Source organism: Eptesicus fuscus, chromosome 9, assembly GCF_027574615.1.
Source record: "Eptesicus fuscus isolate TK198812 chromosome 9, DD_ASM_mEF_20220401, whole genome shotgun sequence".
NCBI classification, from domain to species: Eukaryota; Metazoa; Chordata; class Mammalia; order Chiroptera; family Vespertilionidae; genus Eptesicus; species Eptesicus fuscus.
Genome location: NC_072481.1, coordinates 23,123,888 through 23,140,375, shown reverse-complemented (window position 1 = coordinate 23,140,375; position 16,488 = coordinate 23,123,888). Strand labels below are relative to the sequence as shown.

General features: G+C 45.7%; 1 protein-coding gene across 1 annotated transcript in view; it reads right to left on the bottom strand.

The window, feature by feature from the left end:
* THRAP3 (thyroid hormone receptor associated protein 3) overlaps positions 1 to 5,356 on the bottom strand; it is a 45,992-nt gene extending 40,636 nt beyond the window's left edge. The window contains exon 1 of the mRNA XM_008151129.3: positions 5,274 to 5,356. The gene's annotated coding sequence lies outside the window, so the exon portion shown is untranslated. The remainder of the gene's footprint in view (positions 1 to 5,273) is intronic.
* Between the last annotated feature and the right edge of the window lie 11,132 nt (positions 5,357 to 16,488).

Sequence of the window (16,488 nt, the reverse complement as noted above, 5' to 3'; positions counted from 1 at the left end):
CCTTCTTTCTCTTGACAATTCAGAATTTGGTTTTAAGGCAGAATCAGAATATATGATGCTTATTACATCTTCAAAACCTCTTAATACACTCTGGTAATAAACACAAGCCTATACTTGACTGCAGGCTGAATGAGTCTGCCTCCTAAAAGATACCATTATTCTGTGCCACAGGTTCTCAGTTTACATGAGAAGGATCAACATGCCATCTGTGCATATGACAGTTTCTACTTAGACTGATGACTTTTAAAATCATGCTCTCACACAATGCAAAGATACTCAAGACCAAATAACAACTCATTTGAGTCCTTCTAGTCATCCACAAGAGGATAAGACTATCTTATCTGAAACTCTAACAGCTATCTTCCCAGAATTTATTATCTTTTTAATCACATTACAAAACTTTTATAAGCTACCGCCATTTCCCTACAACTTAAGCCTCTACTTCCTAGAAAACTATTGTTCCTGCAATATTACTATGCTAATATTGGTAGTAATTACCAGATCAAATTCCTTTTTGTATTCCCAGGTCTAGATACATGTTCATTGAATGACAAATAAATGAATTAGTTTCTTTTTACTATCATAAAGTCTAACTAACACAAAACTTACCAGTTTAAACATAATTTTAACCCTCACTCGAGGACATGCTTAGAGGGGAAGGGAGAGAGGGAGAGAAACATCAATTGGATGCCTCCCATGTGCACCAAATGGGGACTGAACCTGAAACTTAGGTATATGCCCTGACCAGGAAACCTTTTGGCGCCTGGGACGATGCTTCAACCAACTGAGCCACACCGGCCAGGGCCATTTTAGCCGTTTTTAAGTGCATAGTTTAGTTTAGTGGCATTAAGTATATTCACACTTACACAACCATCACCATCATCCATCTCCAGAATACTTTCATATTCCCAAACTGAAACTAGATACCCATTAAACAGTAACCACCCACAACCACCATTCTACTGTCTCTCTCTCTGTGACTACGCTAGTACCTCATATTAGTCATATCATACAATATTTGTCCTTTTATGTCTAGCTTATGTCACCTAGCATAATAATGTCAAGACTCATCTATGTTGTTGCATATGTAGTTTTAAAAAAGGAAAAAATATATATACACAGCCAATACTTCAAACTGTACAAGAGCATATAACAAAGAGATCTCTTTCTTCCCTCCCTATTCCCAATTTCTAGTCCCTGTCGCTGGTTTTAATGTTTTATTTTGGAACACAGTTTATTTTGGAACAGTTACCAACCACCGGTTGCCTTGAGATGTCATCTTAATATTCAGTTGGCCTGTAAGGACTGGCTATTCTCTCGTCTAAAAATACTAACATCAAAACCTGAAACAATATACGTAAATTTTTAAACATTTTACAAATATTTCACTAAGTTAACATTCATTGAGTGCACTCTGAAAAATGTCTTTGTAAAACAGTATGTTGAGGCAAGGAAGATTACAGGCTGTGGAGTCACAGAAAAACGAATTTAAAACATTTTGACTCGAAAAAAAAAAGAAAAAAAAAACATTTTGACTCTTGCCCTGGCCAGTGTGGCTCAGTTGGTTGAGTATTGTCCCTGCACCCAAAGATTATCAGTTTGATTCCTAGTCAGGCATATGCCCAAGTTGCGGGCTCATTCCCCAGTATGGAGCATGCAGGAGGCAGCCAATGGATGTTTCTCTCTCCCTCTCCCTTCCTCTCTTTAAAATCAGTTTTTAAAGACATATTAAAAAACAAAACACATTTTTACTTTTTAAGCCTGTTTCTCAATCTATAAAAAAGGAGTAACACTACCTCACAAGCTGTTGCAATGATTAAATGAGAACATCAAAATTTGAGTACAGTTCCTAATAATATAGCAAGCACTAAAATAATAACTAATTGTTAATTTCCTTCACTGAGCACTGTTGAAAGCACAAAGATGAATCAGAAAACCTCCCAGGTACTTATAATGCAACAGAGGAGTTTATCTCTGCTAAGTAATATTCTGCTGAGAACCTGGTTAACACAACTTCTAGTCTACACTTATAACTTGTATGAATCTATTTCTAATCTCACTGAAATAGTTATTTGTAAAATAGAATTGTGACTTGAAGTGCTAGAAGAATAAAGAGAAAGTTCATTATCTTCAGATCATGTATAGGGGGTATAGCTTTGAGGGGTATACAACTGGCTTTAATCCAAGATCCAGAGCCCTGTGATTGAGAGACCATGATGCAACCCAATCTAGATGCAAACACACTGAACCAGGAGAACAAAGTTTTGAACAAATATGACTAGAATTATATGAAAGCATTCCTAGGGATATTTCACACAAACCTAGTTTTGCAGGAGAAAAACAGCCCCCCAAAAAGGAAGGGGGGGCCCTAGCCAGTTTGGCTCAGTGGATAGAGCGTCAGCCTGCGGACTGAAGGGTCCCAGATTTGATTCCGGTCATGGGCACAGACCTGGGTTGCAGGCTCCATCCCCAGTGGGGAACATGCAGGAGGCAGCCGGTCAGTGATTCTCTCTCATCATTGATGTTTCTCTCCCTCTCTCCCTTCCTCTCTGAAATCAAAAAAATTTTTTTTTTTTTTTTAAAGGGGAGAGCTCCTGGCTGGGTAGCTCACTTGGTTAGAGCATCATGCCTAAACACCAAGGTTGGATCCCTGGTCAGGGCACATACAACAAGCAACCAATGAATGCATAAATAAGTGGAACAGGGGGGTGGATGGGGAGGACAGGGGAAAAAGAATAAGTGTAACAACAAATCAATGTTTCTTTCCCTTCCACTCTCTCTAAAAAATCAGTATGTTTGATAAATAAAATTTTTAAATAAAACATTAGAACAAAAAAAGGAAGGAATTTGCCCAAAAAGGCACTGACTCTGTGTCCCAGTTCTTTCACATCATCATGCTACCTTTCACCTGTTAAAGAACCTTAAGCCACAAACTCCATCCAGTCAACTCTGATTTCTGACTTTTCTTGCCAGTTACAATCTAAGGAAAATGTTTTTAATGTCTTATGAAATATGATAAACATTCCTAAATAATCTATTATTTGGCTAAAATGTGCTCTACTGCAAGCTACAGGAAATGCTAAATAAGAATAAATCTGTCCTGGCCCAGTGGCTCAGTTGGTTGGAGTATCCTCTTGTACACCAAAACAGTGGTGGGTTCCTTCTGGGTCAAAGCACATACCCAGGTTTCGGGTTCCATCCTCCAGTTGGGGTGCGTGTGGGAGGCAATTGATTGATGTTTCTCTCTCTCTTCCTTCCTCTCTAAAATACATTTTTTAAAATAAATCTGTGAATACAATGTTTTATTTATTTATTTGAGAGAGGAATAGAGATAGAAACATCAATGAGAGGAACATCAATTGGCTGCCTCCTGCACGCCCCCTGCTGGGGATCCAGCTGCCACCTGGGCATATGCCCTGACTAGGAATCAAACCAGAGGCCTCTTGGTTCATGGGTTGATGGTCAAACACTGAGCAAGATGGCTGGGCTAAAATAGTTTTAAAAATTGGGCTGTAGCCCTAGCTGGTTTGACTCAGTGGATAGCGCTCCAGCCTGCGAACTGAAGGGTCCCAGGCTTGATTCCGGTCAAGGGCACATGTCTGGGTTGCAGGCTTGCTCCCCAGTAGGGGATGCGCAGGAGGCAGTCAATCAATGATTCCCTCTCAACACTGATATTTCTCTCTCTCTCTCCTTCCCTCCCTGAAATCAACAGAAATATATTTTTAAAAATTGGACTGTAGTCTCCAAAACTGAAGAGCTTTCACTCTTGTGAAAGTTTAAAAAAAAAAAAAGGTGGAATTGTACTAGACATAAAGGTTTTTTGTTAGTTTCTTATAGGAACTCCAACTCACCTCTTGTACAAAATACAAGCAAGCCTAAATAGCTGCCGAAAATGTTTCTGATATTGCCACAGTGTGTACACTAGGTCATGAAACACATTTCCCAGTGAAGAACAAACTAAGCCCAATTTGCTCCACAAGTTGTTCAAGGCAGCAGCCGTTTTTGAATCTTTATAAGGCTGTCTAGAATCTAGATAACAGGACAGACTACTACAGACAGTATTTTTACTACAGACAGTATTTTCACAAAGAGAGGACCACCTGAAAGGGAAGGAAAATGACGGTGTGATACATGCCTTTCCACTCTGGACCCACAATCTAGAAATCCTATAAATGATGGTGACAATAATAATAGTGTTTACTACATATTAGGTAATGAGCTAAGCGGTTTTCAATTTAATCCATTTAACCTTCATAATAATCCTATAAAGTGGCCACCGTTACTCACAGCTATTTTGCAGATAAGGAAACTGGGGCACTTGGAAGTGAAGCTCCCTGACCTAAAATCAAGAGCTAGCAGGGCCAAATTTTGAATGCAGGCACGCTGAATCTAAGGTATTTCTGTTAATGCTGCCACAAGAAGCTTCACTGGCTCTCTCCCGCCAGGCTTTCCACACTCTGAGGCTTTTCTCTCTATCCAATTAACCACCTCCCCGTCAACACTGTACTACCACTCATGGCTTCCAACTTCGGGGCGCCAGCGCTACTCGCCAGCTTCTGCCGCCATGCTCCTCCCCTAAGATTCACAAAGGCAAACAGAACAGCTGATAAAAGTTGGTTAGATGCTAAGGCAGGCAAAAAGAAAAAAAAAAAAAATTGCCTCATGTAAGCAGAACACACGCAGATTATCACTGGAATGCAAGTCAAGTCGGCCTCATCTCCAGCTCACGAGATTGAAATAAACGTGGGCGTACAAATGTTCCCGAGGCAGATAAATTTGGACCATGCCTCCTCTGGCCACGCGGCAACAAGGACGGAAGAGGTACTAACATTTACTGAGTGCCAGCCACATGCGCCCTAGGGGAAGACAGAACCAGGCCAATGGAGACTATGGGGGGGGGGGGGGAGAAGGGCACTCAAGAGTTCCGGGAAAAGGAACCCAAATAATCTGGTTCATGCGACTGGGGGGGGGGGGGGGAGGCCGCTCCCACACAGCTTGCGAGGAGGAGAAAGAAGGGTAGAAACTACTCCGGAGAAAAGGCAGCCCTGAGCGTCGGGAACTAGGCCGGAGCGCAGGGGAGCCCAGTAGGGCGGGGAGGGGGAGGAGCCGGAGAACGATGGCCCGCTCGGAGGCCAAGGGGGTAGGCGCGGGGGAGCGGCTCCGCGCCAGGCGAACCTGGGGACCATGACCCAGCCACCGCAGTGAAAATATAAAAGATTAAATGACTGGAACCGGTCAGACGGCCCTACATCCCACCCGGGACCCTCACTCACCTGGGCCCACCGCAGCGATCGCAGCTGCAGCCTCGCAACGGCACAACCGGCCCAAACCTCGCCCCCGCCCGACAGCGCGCCCGCGTCCCCGCTCTCGACGGCGGCAGCGGCAGCGTCGCCTCGCTCCCTCCTGGGAAATGTAGTCGTAGACCCGCCTTTCCTCGCCCACTTGACGGTGCGCTGAACTACGTTTCCCACAAGGCAGATCAAGCGTTGGGCCCGCCGTTTGCGTCACGCGCCAGGTCGTCGTCGGTCACGTGGGTCGCCCCGTTCCATCCCCTCCCCCCGCCTGGGTGGCCTGGGGAAGAAGGGCGGAGGTGGACGGAAGGGGCGGAGGTGTTGCTGACGCTACAGCCCGCACCATTTTGGAAGCAGCTTGGAAGGAGGGCCGGACCCCACCCACCCGCGGCCTGCTTTCACTGTTGAAAGTCTCAGAGCTGAGAATCCGGTCTCCTAGCTTTCATTCCATACGGGCTCCTTATCGCTTTGTGACCTTGAGCAAATAGTCCGCCTGCTCTGAGCCTCAGTTCCCTCCCCAGGAAACAAGACTCGTAATTTCGACCCCACAGACTTGTTGTGAGGCTCTCACAAAGTAAGGCACGTGAGAGCAGCCTAGTACCCTGAAAGCGCGATTCAAAATGGAGTTGTTTTTATTATGATAGTGACCTTCCGAGATCCGGAAGCTGGGATGGGCTTCATCTCCCGCCACTGCGCCCTCCCCCATCCCCGCCTTCAATAACAATGGGAGCCCTGAAAGAGGTTTTCCGATAAAGTGGGGTCCTGTGAAGCCTCTCAAAATGGGTGCCAGAAGTTTCCCGGGGAGTGTAGCCTTGGAATCTACATTATAAAGAGGCTTCTCCGGAAATAACAGGGTTTTGCACAGGCTGATTCGCGCTGGAATTCCTGTCCTAGTGAACTCGGACTGTTAAAGACTGAGCTCAGATGTCACCGCTTCTGTGATGCCTTAGAAGTTGACGAGCTCCTTCCCGTCTCTGTACTCCTGCAGTACCTTTGCACTGCTCTGGTGTGGTTGTGCTTCTAGGGGTCCTATATTATTCTATATTATCTCCTGTGTTTGTCTTCCCCACCAGATATGAGCTCTTTGAGAGCAGAGATCAGTTTTGATAGATTTCTGCATCCCCAAGGCAGAGTAAACAAAGAAAATATGAATAAATATTGAAGGAAACTACTGTTCTTTTGGGGGGAAAGCTCACCAGTCTCAACTCAAGACTCAGACCCTGCCACATCCTCCTTGCCCTTCTGGCCTCAGCAACATTCCTTCCACGCTGCTTACTCTTCCTTCTTTGAGCACTTCCCGTGGACTGCTTTCTGTGTGGTGCTTCTTGGAAGGTTCTGATTGAATTTAATTTTAAATTCACAGATTTTTCTGAGTGTCTAGTATATGCCATCCCCAGTACAAAATACTAGGAACAACAGAGGTAAACCAGATGGATACAAAAATACATAGTCATTCCACTTGGTTTCTAAAACACTCTGTGTTGATCTCTTCTTACCTCTGTGGATGACAAAGGGACCACATATTAAACCTGACAAGCTCAGGGAAAGCCAGGCAGGACCCCTGAAAGCACAATCACATCAGAGCAGGAGACCACAAATCCCCTCATTGTTATTGTTATTGTGTAATTGTTAACTATCCTGTACCCAGCAGCGGATTTCACGTAACCCCCTTAGGCCTCCTCTTTTGAATGTAATGTATAAAATAAGATGTATAACTATCATTCTCCAGAGCATTTTCTCAATCCCTTGAGATTTTTGCTTCCCAGCAATTGTCATCAGTTTGGCTCAAATAAAAAAAAAAAATCTTACAGGTTTGGATGTTTCTTACGTTGACACCTCCCACCTCTGCCCCTTCCCTGGCCTAGAAACTTACCTCACAGTTCCAGCTTCCTCCCTCTCCTTTCCTCATTCAGCCTTTCTCCCTGAATTATATGGCATACTCAGGTAGTTTTTACACCTCTCCTATACATTTTACTCCCTCTCTACATCTCAGCTTCCACTCAGTTCCAGGTGTTTGGGAATCACCATACCCTGAGTTCCCACTGGTATCTCAAAACTAAACCTGCCCAAAACTCTTCTTCCTCCAGTACAGCATTACCTAGTTCGTTGTGGAGTTGTTTACGTGTCTGTCTTCTCCACTAACCTTTGAGCTCCTCTCAAGGAAAAGAACTCCTTATCCCCCATTCACTTATTGAGCAACTACTATGGGCAAGGCCCTGTATTCGAAGCTAGGAGGAAAACAGTAAACAAGACAAATGTGGTCCCTGCACAGAGCTTACTTCCAACTGGAGAGGCAACATTAAGAAGTCTATCATATGCATAACTAATTACGATTGTGATAGGTGCAACACAGGAAAGTATATGGTGTATTACACTATTGTTACCGTTGTAAGTAGCTAGTTATTAATAACAGGAAAGGAGCAAAAGGGAAGGCCAGACATAGTAAGCATGGCCACCTGGGCTGCTTCACCAGAAAGCTGCAATTTCATAATCCCCAGGGAAATCACTGGGTAAAGGGAATGCACAAAGAGGAGATGGATATGGATGCATGTGCAGTGAAGTTAGGGTGTCATAGGAAACGTGCCTGCTGGAGAACCATGGATTGGCTAGAGGGGGTGGAGCCAATGCAAACGCTGGAAAATTTGGGAATACATAATCCCCAGACAAAGGAGCTTCTCAGGCTCTTGGCTCTCTTGTTCCTCTGGCTTTGCTCTTGTCCATGTTCCCTCCATAGCCTGATGCTGGACTGGACTATGCTCCAACATGGAATGGAAACTCCGAGCAACACTTTAATCTTAGCCCTGCTAAAGGCACAGCTGGATTTCTTCCTTGGTGGGATGAAGGGAAATGGTACCTTGGAAACTCAGGGATATAATTTCACACAAATAAAAATCATTTGTTTGTCCTGGCTGGTTTGGCTCAGTGGGTAGAGCGTTGGCCTGAGGACTGAAGGGTCCCAGGTTCAATTCCAGTCAAGGGCACATGCCCGGGTTGCAGGCTCGATCCCCAATGGGGGGCGTGCAGGAGGCAGCCAATCAATGATTCTCTCTCACCATTGATGTTTCTATCTCTCTCTCTCTCCCTCCCCTTCCTCTCTGAAACCAATAAAAATATATTTTTAAAATCACTTGTTCTCCCATGTGAATCTCAGAAAACCTTTTCTTGTGACATTACAAGAAGCCCATTTCCACTGGCAACAGATAGGGACAAGGAGCACTCCCCACCCATAACACTATGACAACTGACAACATAGAGCAGGGATAGCAAACTTTAGTATATGGGCCGATTCCAATCCACCTCCTATACCATAGCCAGAAGCTAGGAATTGCTTTTACATTTTTAATATATATATATATTGATTGATTTCAAAGAGGAAGGAAGAGGGGGAGATAGAAACATCAATGATGAGAGAGAATCATTGATCGGCTGCCTCCTGCATGCCGCCCACTGGGGACCAAGCCCGCAACCCGAGCATGTGCCCTTGACTGGAATCAAATGCAGGCTGATGCTCTATCCACTGAGCCAAACCAGCTAGGGCGCTTTTACATTTTTAAATGGCTGGGGGAAGGGGGGGAGATCAAAAGAAGACTAATATTTCATGACATGTGAAAAATACATATGAAATTCAAAGTTCAGCATTCATAAATTCATTTATGTATTGTCGGTGGCTGCTATCCCCAAAGCAGTTGTGATATTCCATGACAGGCAAAGCCTAAAATATTTACTACCTAAGCGTTGCAGAAAAGTTTGCTGACTCTTGGCATAGAATCTGGAGGTTTTGCCTTAGGTTAGAAGGTCCGAGGAGGTTTCCCTGAGAAAGTGGCCCATAAACTTGTAGTTAATCAGGCCAAGAATTGGGGAAGAGCATTCCAGGCAGAAGGAAGAACACACGGGAAAGCACTGTGGTCTGAAAAAACCTGGCACATCCTAAATATTGTTAGGCCTGTCATTGACTCTAGAATGTAACAGGAACTAAAGCTCATGAGCCTGGTGAGGTCATAAGGAGCCACATCCTTCTGGGTCTGATAGTCCAGGTCCAGGATATTGGCTCTTTGAGAGCAATGGGAAGCCATTGAAAGGTTTATAAGCAGGAGAGGGATTCAGATTTTTTTTTATATGTTTTTTTAAAGATATATTTTTAATGCCCTAGCTCAGTGGTCGGCAAACTGCAGCTCGCGAGCCTCGGTTTGCCGCTCTGTTGACTAATGAGTTTGCCAACCACTGCTAAGGCATTACCCTTACTCAGAAGTTTTGACTTCAGGTTAAAGACATTAGTACATTATTAAAATGTTTTTTAAGTGTTTTTCCCTAAGGCAGTGGTCGGCAAACTCATTAGTCAACAGAGTGACAAACCTTGGCTCTCCAGCTGCAGTTTGCCGACCACTGAGCTAGGGCATTAAAAATATATCTTTAAAAAAACATACATAGTCGGACCTCCGTTACCACCATTTGTCCACCATCCAGAGCTGAGGGGTCAGTGCTGACATGTACACACAAGGAACTGCTGGACATTGAAATTGGGTCTCAAAAGAACTGTTGGTCCAGGGGGAAGCTCGCTACAGACTGATTCATTTGCCTGTCAGCATAACTATTATTGCTCGTCTCACATTCAGTTCTTATAAGTATATATCTAGTGACATATGATCTCGCTCATCTAGGGGAAATGATGAACAACATAGACTGAGGAACAAGAACAGAACCAGAAGCAAGGAGGCATCGATCGGACTATCGGGCCTCAGAGGGAGGATAGGGGAGGGTGGGGGGAGGGGGAGAGTTCAACCAAAGGACCTGTATGCAAGCATATGAGCCTATCCAATGGTTAAGTTCAACAGGGGGTTGGGGCATGCGTGGGGAGAGGGGTGGGATGGGAATAGGGGGATGAGGACAAATATGTGACACCTTAATCAATAAAGAAATTAAAAAAAATAAAAAAAAAAAAAAGGAAATCTGAATCCCTCTCCTGCTTATAAACCTTTCAATGGCTTCCCATGGCGAGCCGCAGTTTGCCGACCACTGCCCTAGCTGGTTTTGCTCAGAGGATAGAGTGTTGGCCTGTGGATTAAAGGGTCATGGGTTTGATTCCAGTCAAGAGCACATAGGTTGCAGGCTCCTCCCCGGCCTGGGCCCTGGTCAGGGCACGTGCAAGAGGCAACCAATCGATGTGTTTCTCTCACATTGATGTTTCTCTCTCTCTTCCACTTTCTCTAAAATCAATGGAAAAATATCATCAGACAAGGATTTTTTAAAAAAGATATATTTTTATTGCTTTCAGAGTGGAAGGGAGAGGGTGAGAGAGATAGAAACATCAATGACAAGAGAGAATCATTGATAGACTGCCTCCTGCACCCGCACCCACCCCCACCGGAGATCGAGCCCTGACTGGGAATGGAATCTTGACCTCCTGGTTCATAGGTTGACGATCAAACACCAAGCCACACGGACCAGGCCAAATTTCCTTTTTTAAGGGTTATTCTGGCACCGTGTGAGAATGGATTAGGGCAAATCAGAGTGAAAGTGAAGAGATCAATTAGGAAATTATATTACAGTAGTTCAAATGAGAAGACACAGTGGCTTGATCTAATATGTCTTCAATGGGGATGAAGAAAAGTTGACAGATTCAAAAGATGCTCAAAAGATATTTAGGACAGCAAATCTACTGGACTTGGTGATTGACAGGGTGAAAGAGTGGGGGAGAAGTCAAGGTTGACCCCCAGGTTTTTAGCTTGAGCTGCCATGTAGATGGAGGTACCTGCCTCCTTCCCCTCCATGCTTGTACAAATCTGCGCACATTCATCACAAGGTACTGAAATCATCCATTATATTCCTTTGTCTCCTGCAGAGAGCCATCTCTCAGATGGGAACAACTAGCTTGTTTTGTGTGTGTGTGTGTGTGTGTGTGTGTGTGTGTGTGTGTGTGTGTGTGTTTTGTTTTGTTTTATTTTGTTTTTTAACTAGCTTGTTCATGTCTTCCTGGTGGTGGGCTAGGCACCAAATTGGAAGTAGTAAATGCACATGGACTTTTCTTAGTTCTTCTTTCTCTTTTTCTTATAGAGGCTCCTCTATCCTCCCAATTGCCCAGGTTCAAAAGCTCAGAGGAATCCTGGCTTCCTCTTTCTGCCTTATGCACCGTATGGCATCAATCACAAAGTCCAATGTATTCTGTCCCCAGGACATCTGTTGAATCTCCTACCACCCTCTTTCAGGCTTTCTCATGTCTTAGCACTGTAAAGTGGTTAAAACCGTGCCTAAGCCACAGCTAGTGGTATGTAAGTGTTGGCTATGATTACGAGTTCTTCCCCAGCCTCCCTGCCTCCTGCCTCTTTCCAACCAGTCCATCCTGTGGAAGATAGAGTGCTGTCATTCATGTACAACTCTGATGGGGCTTTCATTCATGTACAACTCTGATCATGTTGCTCCCTGACTCCAGGGCTCTCAGAATCAAACCCGAAATCCCCGACGTGGTCTAACCTCTGATTAAATCTCCAACTTTACCTTCACTTTCAAAGGTTCTCCATTGCCATCAGGATGTAGGGTAAGCTTAAGGCCTTCCACCATCTGACCTCCATGACCTCACCAGCCTCAGCTCCTTCATACACAATGGTCCAGTCATGTGTGCTATTCTTTTTTTTTTAATATATTTTATTAATTTTTTACAGAGAGGATGGGAGAGGGATAGAGAGTTAGAAACATCGATGAGAGAGAAACATCGATCAGCTGCCTCCTGCACACCCCTTACTGGGGATGTGCCCACAACCAAGGTACATGCCCTTGACCAGAATCGAACCTGGGACCCCTCAGTCTGCAGGCTGACACTCTATCCACTGAGCCAAACCGGTTAGGGCATGTGTACTATTCTTGGCGGTACTCGGGGCTTCCTGCCTCCTCCTGATAGCTCATGCCCTTCCTCCCAGTTGCCCCACCTATCAAAGGCTTATCTCATCAGTCCAGGGTCCCCCTCTCTCAGGTGTACCCCAACTTCTCTTCTTCTTCTTCTTCTTCTTCTTCTTCTTCTCTTCTTCTTCTTCTTCTTCTTCTTCTTCTTCTTGTTTGTTAATTTTCATCCCAGGATATTTTTTCATTGATTTTTAGAGCAAGTGAAAGGGAGGGGGAGAGACAGAGGAAGAGAAAAACATCGATGTGAGAGAGACACATCAATTGGTTGCCTCCCACACATGCCTGACAGGGTCAGGGATCCAGCCTGCAAACCAGGTACATGCCCTTGACAGGAATCAAACCTGGGACCCTTCAGTCTGTGGGTTGATGTTCTATCCACTGAGCCAAATGGGCTAGGGCACCAACCTCTCTTCTGTGTTTGTCAGATTCTCCCATATATTGTTGTGCTTTCTGCACATCAATTCCTCCTCTAACCTAAAAACAAATAGAGTGGCCATTTATTGCTGTGCCTGCTCAGCATCCTTCCATTCCTCCTCCTCTGGTAACAGCACTCTGACAATCCAAAAAGCCTTCCCTCCCCCACCCTGGCTCCAGAGTGATCAGGTGACTCTGGCTGATCAGCACATTTCATTACTTTGACTTCATTGATTGGCAGGTGACTCAAACCAGGCAAGCAGAGGGAATGAGCATCAGCCTGAGACCTGTGCTGGAACACTGAGGAAGGGACCCTGTCTTCCTTCTGGGATTGTTACTGGTCACCTTCGCCACTCTTGGAGAGAGCCTTCCTGAGAATGAAGCCTATCACAGTTGGAAAGCAGAGCCTGCATGAGCCAATAAATTAATTCATTTGAGTTGGGTTTCGTTTCTGTCACTTCTAAGCTCAAGCCATGACTAGCAGAGAGAAGTGGTCGGAGCGATCTGTGGTACGCAAGCGGCTTTCAGGGCAGCAAGGAAGATGGGAAGGGGAATCAGAACAGCCTGAGACCAGCACCATGTGTGACCCCCTAAACTTGAAGGACCCCGTGGGAAAGAGCAGTGAGTATTGCTATTGCTCAGGCCATCCCAAGTTCCTTTACCTCCCTCTCTGCTTTGCAGAAGAACCGCACCAAACATTCTGGTCAGGGCAACAGTTGGTCTGAACTCAGGAGAGGGTGGGGAAGGGGTGAGAGGTAAGTATCACTCTCAAATCCTAATACTAGCATTTGTCCCAGCTTCTGTTCATGGGTTCTTCTCACAGCACTGGACTGTGTATCATGCATGCCCTGTGTCCTCTGTATTCCCCTGGCACAGAGACCGCCACAGTTCTCAACATAAATATCAATTACTCAGATCTTGATTGAATTCCTGCCTCGTTCCTGAGATAGGAAGGGATACCAAAGATACAGATGAGATGCAGTATAATTTCTGTTCTCAGGGGTCTCAGGTGACCAACAGCCTCAGAGGAGCAGGGAAAGCCTTCCACAGAGGAAGCATTCCAGCTGGTTCTTGAAGGATGGGAGGGGTATTGCCAGAAAGGGCAAAGGTGTGGAGTTATGACAGGTTCACTCAAGAGAATGTTGTGCTCCCCTAAGGAAACTTGTAAAGACTGTTCTGTATGACACCCCCACATACACATGCACACACACATGCACACAACTCTGAGCTAACCAGAGAGAAGGGTTTCACTTCAATTCTCTTCAATCCGCTCACGTGGGCAGAGTAATGGAGACTGAGCACTCAATGCCAGACCCTTACAGAAGGAAAAGAGGCTCTTGGAACAGGTCCTGTGGAAAAGCAGGATGTAACACCAACCACCAGTCACTACTCTTTCCCACCTTTGACCTGAGCAAGTTCCTCTTGCAGTTGGAGCGCCCCCCTTTGGGGTAGCTGTAAGTGTAACATCAATGACCCCTCTTGGACTCAGAGTTATTCCCAGGAAAGTCCGAGTCAGACCTGAGAGGATCGACACAGGCCCCGCTCCAGACCCTGCCTCCCCTGCCCCTTCTTGCATCAGAAGCAGAAGCCTGGACCTTGAGGATCTCACTCTCCCAAACACAACAGGGGACCTATTCCTCGTTGGCACCTTTTACTTACTCCTAAGACCTGCTTCTTTGAAACAGCTGCCTTTTTATCTTTGGTTTAACTTAGTGTTTCTCAACCAGGGGTGATTTTATCCCACAGATGGACAATGTCTGGAGACACTTTTGGATGTCACAACCCAGAGAGGAGGCTGGGAGAAAATGAGGAGGTGCTACTGACATCTGGTGGTCAGAGGCAAGGGATGCTGCTAAACATCCTACACTGCATAGGGTGGCCCTGGCCGGTTTGGCTCAGTGGGTAGAGCGTTGGCCTGCAGACTAAAGGGTCACAGGTTCGACTCTGGCCAAGGACACAGGCCCAGGTTGTGGGATCGATCCTCAGTGGGGGGCGTGCAGGAGGAAGCTGATCAATGATTCTCTCTCATCATTGATGTTTCCATCTCTCTATCCCTCTCCCTTCCTCTCTGAAATAAATAAAGAAATATATTTTTAAAAACAACAACAAAAATACACTGCATAGGGTGGCTCCCGCAGCAAAAAATAATCCGGCCCCAAACAGCAATAAGTGCCAAGGGTCAGAAACCCTTTATCTTGCTTAGAGAGAAAAAATTCAGTAACACTGAGCTTTAAAATATCCTTAATGTCTGACCAGCAATAACCAGCACAAGGTTGTTGTTTTACAAACCATCAATAAATTCATACTTGCTCTCCTTTCCCCAGCTCCTGTGTGGGGAGATGGTGGAGGTGGTGGGGGGTGGGGGGTGCTGCAGAGGTAGATTAGGATGGGGGGGGCATGAGAGATGGGGATCACATAGAAAGAACACAAGCTTTAGAGTCACATCGGAGTTCTCATTCCAGCCTTGACTACTTCTTCAGCTGTGTGCTTTCAGGCAAGTGACGCTTTCTGAGCCTGTTTCTCATCTGTCCAAGGGGACCACTCCCGCTTTCCAAGGTCCAGGCACTCGGCTAGTAACATGACTTCATCCTGAGGCTGTGAGGGAGCCATCAGAGGACAGACATGTGAAGTGTGTCAGCTTTGAGGGGCCGCTGGGGCAGCCTGGAAGGGAGACTACTTACCCTCACAGCGTCTGTGTTCAATACCCTCCGGACAGGTCCGAAAGTCCTTCTGGAAGTCTAGCTGGAACCTCTCCTTTTCCTTTTGTTTAGTTCAGTGCCTCAGCAGGTTGGTCTGACCACAATGGTGTGACTATGCTGCTGAGAAACATATCGAGGTTATAATTTGTATTTTGGTCTCCTTGCTGTCGGGAGGTTTCCTCCTTTTTTGCCTGGGGTGAGGACTGAGGTTCTTGCAGGCTTTGGGGTTGCCAGGCCAAAAGCAGAGGTTGCCAGGCACCGAAAGCCATCCCTCAGCTAGGGCTTTTGTTTACCGAGGCCGGGCTCTAGGAGACATGGAGCAGGGTTATACCAGAGCACAGAGCTCCCAGGCTCGGGAGGGGCGGAAGTGGGCCCATCAGAGAAGGCTTGAAGAGTTTTCCCAAGGCTGAAAAAGTGGTGTCGTGGCTGCTGCTGTTTGTCTTAACTTGAGTAATAGCAACTTTTCACCACTCCCACACGGGTCTCCCGGGACCTTGGATGGGCCTGCGTAGCTGCTGTTTGGGAGGAGGGAATGGATGTGTGAGTGTTGAGAGCGGTGGTTTGAGAGTCACAGCAAAAGAGCACTGTGGCCAAGCCACACAGGTCCATGAGGATAGCTCAAAGTTGACTGATGATCAGAGTCCTCCCCTGGTTGTTCTAGACTGGAGAAACCCTCAGGGGTTTCAGAGAGGTGGGGCATTATAAAATATTAAATTATGGGCCAGCCAGCGTGGCTCAGTGCTTGAGTGTCAACCTATGAACCAAGAGGTCACAGTTGGATTCCCAATCAGGGTACATGCCCGGGTTTCGGGCTCAATCCCCAGTGTGGGGCATGCAGGAGGCAGCGGATCAATGATTCTCTCTCCTCATGGATGTTTCTTTCTCTCTCTCCCTCTCTGAAATAGATAAAAATATATATTTAAAAATTAAATTATGTAAAACTAAATAAAGTATATTCAGAGGTAATAGCATCACTTCCTAATTATTTTGCTATTATCTGTGCTCTTGGGGCTTTTCACATCTGTATGGTGGAAATACTACATGATGGTGCACTGCCGCCCACCTCTTCCAGCAATACCATCAGTGAAATCATGTTGGCAGTTTGAAATTGGTCTTGGGAGTATTTACACCATAGAAATTGGCAAATGCTACAAATCAAGTTTCTTCCTAACATCCCCCCTCCCCCATGC